Source organism: Pinus tabuliformis, chromosome 1_2, assembly GCF_031772625.1.
Source record: "Pinus tabuliformis cultivar Carrire ecotype Pingquan chromosome 1_2, CPIR1, whole genome shotgun sequence".
Classification (NCBI taxonomy): Eukaryota; Viridiplantae; Streptophyta; class Pinopsida; order Pinales; family Pinaceae; genus Pinus; species Pinus tabuliformis.
The window spans coordinates 793950156-793956984 of NC_142298.1; the positions used below are offsets into that span (position 1 = coordinate 793950156).

Sequence of the window (6829 nt, forward strand, 5' to 3'; positions counted from 1 at the left end):
TCACAAAAATTGAAGCAAATGTGAACCTTTACCATATTGTGGTTGAAGGTAAATTGTTGATTATTGTTTTATATTTCAATGATTTGATTATGACAGGTGATGACGACTTAATCAAGTCTTGCAAAGAGGATCTTGCAAGAGAGTTTAAAATGAAGGACTTGGGGCTCATGCACTACTTTCTATGGATGGAATTATTGCAAGGTGATGAGTAATTGTTTGTCTCTTAGGGCAAGTATGCCAACGAGATACTCAAGAAGTTCCACATGAAGACTAGTAAACCCATGGAGACTCCTCTAGCTGGTAACTGGAGGAAGAAGGATGCTACTTCCAGTGAAATAGTGGAGGCTACTATTTACAAACAGCTTGTGGGTTCACTCATGTATTTGGTGAACACACAACCGAACATTTGTTATGCAGTTAACCAGGTTAGTCAAGCAATGGATAAGCTGACCAAGTTGTAAAGGAAGGCAACCAAACATGTGTTGAGATACCTCAGAGGCTCTACTCAGTATGGTCTTTGGTACAAACAGATAGAGGGAGTGAAGCTTCAAGGATTCACCGATGCAAATTGGGAAGGGGGTCCATCTGACAGGAAGAGCATATCAAGTGGGATCTTCAGTATTGGGTCAGCACTTGTTTCTTGGTACAACATGAAACAAAGATCAGTTGCACTCAGTTCAACAGAAGCAAAGTACATGATTGTTATTCAAGTAGCTTGTGAGGCTATCTGGATGAGGAAGATTATGGTTGGTTTGTTTGGTCAGCAAATGGACCCTACAGTGATGACAATCAAAGTTGTATCAAACTCTCTGAGAATCCATTTCTTCATGATCGTTCCAAGCATCTTGATATCTAGTATCATCATCTTCGATATTTTGTGCAAACGAGAATTATGTTATTGGAGTACATTCCCACAGAGGAATAGGAGACATATATTTTGACAAAGGCCATGTCAAGATGTAAATTTGAGTTTCATAGAGGTAGGATCGGGGTAGCATATAATCCCTTTCTTATTGAGAAGGAGTGTTAAAAATAGCAACAATAAATCCTAATTTAGTTTGTCCTTGAATTAAATTAGGAATTAAATCGAAATTATATTCTCATAGCAAATTGTAATAGTTAACTAAGTTAATTTGACTTAGTTGGCTCACTAAATTCAAGTTGGAAGTCTATCTAGAGTCATGTAGAGTTTTAGGGGTTCACGTTGAGTTCTTTTGAATTGTAATTAATTAACTCGGTCTAAATGAGCTAAAGTTAATTAAACTAGTTCAAACACGGAGGAATTAGTAGGAGGTCTAGTAGTGAGGAAAAGCACCAGGGAAGCTCCATTGCTCCACCAGTTAACTAAAGATTCACTCATAAATAACTCATGCATGTCAGTTTAGAGGAAGACCTAGTTGATATTAGAGTTCAGGGATAGTGTACTATCAGTTGTATAATTTTCCGAGTTGTATAGATGGCGCATGCAATTAGTTAAGGACCTATGGATGGATTGCACACTTATGAGTGGGGAATTTCCAAATTAAATATGGGTTAATTCTCTCAGGAATTACGTAAGGAATTTCCCAATTAAATATGGGCTAATTCTCTCAGGAATTACCTAAGGAAGTAGGGGATGGGCAAGTAAATTTGGCTAAGTTTTGGCTTGAGCTAGTTTGTGAAGCAGATAGATAGATTTTACTTGTGCAAGAATTGACCATAATGAAATATAGATAGTCGGAGTTTTGAGTTATGTGGTAATGAAATTCCTCCTTTTCTGCTTAGTGTTTTCAGTGATCAATTCTTGTCTTATGTTGTAGCATATCAGATTTTAGGGCTAATAATATTTTTTTTGCATGGTATTAATAATAATTTAGCCCATGGTATCTAGCCCATAGGCTTCACCTAAATAGAACCTATTTTTTTAGTGTTAGTAAATATAAAGAGGATTACAAAGTAAATATAAAATGAGGTTTTATTTATTTATCATGCTTTCGGTTTATTTGTATTTTTATTTATTTACCATACCTCTTTTATTTACCATGGTATTTGGCCCATAGGCTTCGTATATAATTAGATGTTAATTTCTATTCTTATTTGATATATTTTTATTTATGTATCATACCTCTTTATACCTTTTTTATATTTATTTATTTACAATATCTCTTTTATAAATATCGTATTTGGCCCATGGTATTTAGCCCATGGTATTAAAATGGTATTTGGCCCATAGGCTTCATCTAAATAAAATCTATTTTTTGAGGTTTGGTAAATATAAAGAATTTTATGGAGTAAATACAAAAAAAAAAAAAATTATTTATTTACTATACCTCTAGTTTATTTATATTTTTATTTGTTTACCATTATGTGGAGTAAGTATAAAAGGAGGTTTTATTTATTTACCATACCTCTTTTTTGAATGTTAGTAAAACTCTTTAGATTTTTAAACAGGGTCGACATTAGATAAAAATGTTAATGTTGAAGTTTATGTTTACGTGAGATCTACCCCATTACATGTTAAATGTTTAAGTTTACATTTACATTTACTTTTACATTTATATTTAAGTGAAATCTACCCATACCCTCATACTGGGTTATAGAGCGCAATAATAATGTTCATGATATTTTTACTAACATTTTTAAAAAATACCAAATTTATAAAAATATACTTAATATTGTATACATTTTACCAAAAACATTAAATTTATTAATATTGAATTTTTTATATTTTATATTTTTTATTTCTAAAAACATACGAGGATAACGATATATTGATAATAATAAAGTTGTTAAGTAAAGGAAGAAGATAACCTTAAATGCCAGCCATCAAAAGCTATGAACCCAATTCATTTAAATATACAATAAACAATTATTGTATAGTTAATAAACAATATACAAAAAGTCTAAGGGTTTGTTCAAATCGTTTAGAATTATATGTGAAATTGTTTATTGTATAGTTAATAAACAATATACAAAAAGTCTAAGGGTTTGTTCAAATCGTTTAGAATTATATGTGAAATTTTTTTGATATTGTTGATTCTTTATCATCCACCACAATTTATCTAGTTTATCATTTACAAAATTAAAAAATAATAATAACAATAATAAATAAATACACAAAATATTATTTTTTTAATTATAATTTCTAGTTTGCCTTATTTTTTTTAATTATAATTTCTAGTTTGCCTTTATTGCTCAAAATTTGCCCCTAATTTTGTTGTTTCTAGTTTAACTTACCATAAGTAATTTCTAGTTTAACTTAGCATAAGTAACCCTTTAAGTTTGAGTATTGTGATCTACTTTATATGATTCAACTATACTTGCAATACATAGCCTTTGAAATTTGAGTATTGTGATCAAGTTTACGTGGACAATACCCTTTGAAGGTTGGCGGGTAGTGGTTATATGAGAAATGCAGAGTGGTAAGTGAATTATGAGTATTGGGTAATATAAAATTTGTATTTTTGTGGTCAGAAGGGGTTGAATTTCTCAAGGGTGTCCAACTTAATTTAATTTAATATCATATAATTATGATGATAAGTATTTTATTAGCGACATCATAAGTATTTTATTAGAGATGGATAGGTTTATAGCGTGGGCTAAAATCAACTCAATAATAAATAAATATTAATAATTTAATTTCATATAATCAAGATGATAAGCATCTTATTAGGGATGGATAGGTTTATAGCCTGGCCTAAAATCAACTCAATAATAAATAAGCATTAATAATTTGTTACTCTTAGGGTTAGGGTTACGCATCACACAAGAGATTGAGACCGCGCCGGGTCATGTCAATGACCCGACCCATTGGGTCAAGACCAGCGCTTTATATTTATTCATCCATAACGATTTTTATGAGCGGTATTTATATCAATCCATAACGATTTCTATGAGCGGTGAGTGCCTTTGGATACGTAAGTGTTCAATCAATTAACTGCAGAAAAAGCGAGAGCCGGGATCATAGTTCGTGGTGTTGCAATGGGTTTTCAGTGTTTTCTCAATTACAAAAAATCAGAGTGTGAACCATCGCGTCGACGATCACGATGTTTGCATTGTATATTGCCTTCCAGATCTCGGTCGTTGTCTCCGGCGACCAGATCAGCGGCTTCCCAATCCCCGAAAGGGTCATCCAGTCCATCCGGGGAGATGTCGCCGAGAAGAGAAGGGAAGGCCGTTCAAGTATCGTCTCGTTCTTCTTTCGGCCTGCAGTCCAGGAGTTTTGTGGAGCTGGTGGAAGTATTCAAGAAATTCGACGTTAACGGCGACGGGAAACTATCGCCGTCGGAGCTGGGCGAGCTCATGCGATCGCTGGGCGGGAACCCGACGGAGGAAGAGCTTCGGGTGATTGTTGGGGTGGGGGATTTGGACGGAGACGGGCACATCAATCTGTCGAGTTCTTGGCCCTCAACAGCGAGGGGGTGGACAGCTCGCGCAGAGTCCAAGACCTGAAAGTTGCCTTCAAAATGTTCGAGAGGGATGGGGATGGAGCCATTTCTCCCCATGAGCTTCAGCATGTTTTAACCAGTTTGCAAGAGCCTTGCAGTCTGGGTGACTGCCAGGCCATGATCAGAAGATTCGATTGTAATGGAGACGGGGTCATGAGCTTCAACGAGTTCATAACGATGATGAAGGCAGCTGATGGTTCATTGAGGCGTAATTGAACATGAACGGTATTTTTTATTATAAGATCTGTGTTGGGGAAACTCTTGTTTTTCGCGAGTCCTGCCCTTTTCATTCAGGAACCAATGCACTGGAGCTCTCATTGTCAATGTGATGTGAATTTTAGACCAAAAACTTCTTGGTTTTTTTCCTTTTCCCCTTTATATTTGTGAAATCTGTACTTTCCATTCACCTATGTTATTATGATTCAGAAATAGCACGTCATGCCAATTAAGACAGATAAATTTACATGGTACATTATGACGGCATTATCAGTTTTTATCGTGTTCTTGAACAATCATATCTCCCTATATAAGTGGTATTTTTTTTTTTGTAGTTTACTATTATTAAAAACGATTCTATTTAATAATATTAGGAAGAATTATTTTGGTTTATGGTAAAAAAATTCAAGGTAAAATGAGAGTGAATTTTCATGATTAAAAATTTTATGTTCTTTTAAATTATATATGTTTAATTGGTTTAAGTGGGGTTTAGTCTTTATTAGGTCTAAAATTCGAATCCCATTGGGAGGGGTTGAATATGGAAGTCATTTTTGTGGGAATTAAACTATCCCAAGGAGTATCCAAGCTCAACAGAGCAATCCTAGTGATAGCATCAGCATCCTCTCCAATTCCATTACTTTTAATCTAGAGAAGAAATTAGAACATGAATCTTTTCATAATCTTATTACAGGATCAATCCATTTTGTGATATATGATCTACATATATTAGATCATTTGGAAATTAGATATTGTTAAGTTTTGGTATGTTCTACCCTTAGCGCAATTTACTTTAATTTTTCCATATTAGCCCAATGACAATATTCACATTAGCATGATAGTAAAGTGCAGATAGAACATAAACATAAATCGCAAAAAACAAGTCAAAACAATAGGATACAAGATGTGGCGCCAGCCAAGGACAAACCCCAATGTGGGGAAACCCTTGATCAATTTTTCTTATATTCTTCAATAGTTCAACAGAGAGAGATAGTACATATACATCAAAAGTCAACACTTTGACTTGACAAAATAAGAGCAGAGATCTTCACCATGAAGATGACATAATGAGGTTACAGATTTGAGGACATGGACTGTAGTTCTAAACTCGGATGAAGGCAAACATTCTTCCAAGGTGATTCCATCACCATGATGCATCCATCACCATGCTGCATCCAACATCATGTTACATCTCATCATGGTGCATCCTTCATCATATTGCATCCTTCATCATGCCGCATCTCATCATGTTGCATCCTTCATCATGCTACATCTCATCATGGTGCATCCTTCATCATGCTGCATCAAGTTGTTAGGTAACTAAGCCCTTCAAGGGCTGCAGACCACCTAGGAGAGCCCCTCCTAATCCATGCTGCCACCTGCACTTAATGCATACTGCAATACTACCTTGGAACAACCTTAGCTGCTTGCAATGGCTTGCAGCCTAGCAAAGCAGCTAGCTGTAGTAGTAGACTCCTTCATCAAATCCAAACAAGATCCTAGATAGCAACTTAGCTCTTTGTCTTCTAATCTAGTGACTGTTGCTCCCAAACGTACCTCATCCATGCCTTAGAACAACAGTATTTAACATGTTGTTATAGGGGTTTCCATGTTGCTCCTTTATGCTGATATATGTCTCATTTATGTTGCGGCTAGGCTTCCTTTGCAACGTATAGAGGCTCCCTTAGATAGTTGTGAGTGAGTGCCTTCTTGCTGCATATACAATCCTCTTTGATTGTGACTAGAATGTGTCTACATGTTCCTCCCTTCAAGTGTGTCTAGGGCACTCTTCCTTACTGTAATTTAGGGATCTCCATGGTAGCGTATAAGAAGCCTTCTCTTGCTGCATAGAATCCTCATTGACTGCAGATTATATCACCTTTGATTGGGGCAGAATAGAGTCCTTCTTTTGTTGTGGAATGAGGCCAACATTTAGGGTGCATTGTGACTGTGACTAGGACACACACAAAACTGTGGCTAGGTCTCTTTTAAACAATGTGTAGACCTCTCCTTAGGACAACGGATTGAGGACCCTTTGAACAGCGTATTGAGGACCCTTTCAACAATATATTGAGGACCCTTTGGACAGCATATAAGAGCCAACTCTTATGACTACATTTAGGGCTTTTACTGAATGCAGTTAGGGCACATAAAATCCCTCCTTAAACTATGGCCTAGTCTCTTCAAAG

The 6829-nt window shown here is 35.5% G+C and overlaps 1 pseudogene; it reads left to right on the forward strand.

Annotated features, from left to right (window-relative positions):
* The first annotated feature begins 4128 nt into the window (after nucleotides 1-4128).
* LOC149208288 (calmodulin-like) lies at nucleotides 4129-4643 on the forward strand (annotated as a pseudogene).
* Nucleotides 4644-6829: the final 2186 nt, after the last annotated feature.